General features: G+C 46.4%; 1 non-coding gene across 1 annotated transcript; it reads right to left on the bottom strand.

Moving 5' to 3' along the window:
* Positions 1-693: 693 nt before the first annotated feature.
* On the bottom strand, positions 694-766 carry trnav-aac (transfer RNA valine (anticodon AAC)). Its single transcript has one exon. It is a non-coding gene; the product is annotated as a tRNA-Val (tRNA).
* Positions 767-1,185: the final 419 nt, after the last annotated feature.

Below are 1,185 nucleotides of genomic sequence, written 5' to 3'. Positions count from 1 at the left end.
TTTGTTGGCCGGTGCAGATACGATGGGCTTAAATGACTCCTTCCATGCTGTAAACCTCTATGATTATATAATTATCGGTTAGGATTACTTTCATGATGCAAAACGTGGCAATCAGATAATTAATGGTGTTTCCAGTGAAGAAGTGTTCGTGCAAGCTGGGGCTCGAACTCAGGAAGCTGAGATGAAGCATCTTATGAGGCTGCTGTTCGGTGTACGGGGAGCGTTGTCTCGAATGGTGGCATTTTGCAACCCAGTGAAGGGCGGTAAACCGCTGTTTGATGCTGCATTCTCCGCTTTCCGCCGGCAGCGGCTGATTGGAGAGTGTGGGAGCGGAAGTTAGGACTTGTCCCGCCCTCACTCACTCTGGAGCTGGGGAAGAGCGATTAGTCGATGGGTTTGTTTGTGGCTTTAATTTTCTGTTGTGAAGCGTGGTGGCGTGGCAGGATCCTTTAATAATCTCTCACAGCTGACCTGAATGCACGGAATGTGCAGCTTTGAGATATGGTTTCTCCAGCGTCAGGGCTGGAAACGGGAGGGAGTGAGATACACTGTGTAGAATTTGAGTGTGTGCAGAACTGTAGAGAGAAATCAGCAAATGGAACAGCATCGTGAGACACTGCACTCTGTTGACATTGAACCACGAATATGAATGATTTAATTTTATCTTATCATTAATTGAACACGTTTGCATAATGTTTCCGCCTGGTTTCGAACCGGGGACCTTTCGCGCGTTAGGCGAACGTGATAACCACTACACTACGGAAACCCTGTGGCAGTAACATTGTTGGGAACATAACCAGAGCTTTAACCTCAACAGCTGGACGTCACTTCTGGAGCTTGTGTCACGAGAATAGAATAACGGTGCTAGATTTAGCAAGGTTGTGAGTGTGGCAGGAATTGATCCCGTTTTTCTCTGCCTTTATACATCGGAACAGGAGTGGCCATTCCTCAGCAAGTGGTTAGAATCTGGAATAGACTTCTCTAAAGGGCGGTGGAGTCAGACTCAATCTTATCTTTCAAAACGGAGTTGTATCAGTATCCGACTGAAAAAAATTGCACAGCTGTGGGTAAATGACAGGGGAGTGAGACTTGTTGAGAGTTGCCATGGGCTCGACGGGCTGCATCCATTCCCTTATTCTTTGATTCTATAAGTTAGTTGCACATTTAATAGTGTGCATGTCAGCA

Source organism: Pristiophorus japonicus, chromosome 3, assembly GCF_044704955.1.
Source record: "Pristiophorus japonicus isolate sPriJap1 chromosome 3, sPriJap1.hap1, whole genome shotgun sequence".
Classification (NCBI taxonomy): domain Eukaryota; kingdom Metazoa; phylum Chordata; class Chondrichthyes; family Pristiophoridae; genus Pristiophorus; species Pristiophorus japonicus.
The sequence above is the reverse complement of the archived record's forward strand: the minus strand, read 5'-3'. Positions and strand labels throughout refer to the sequence as shown.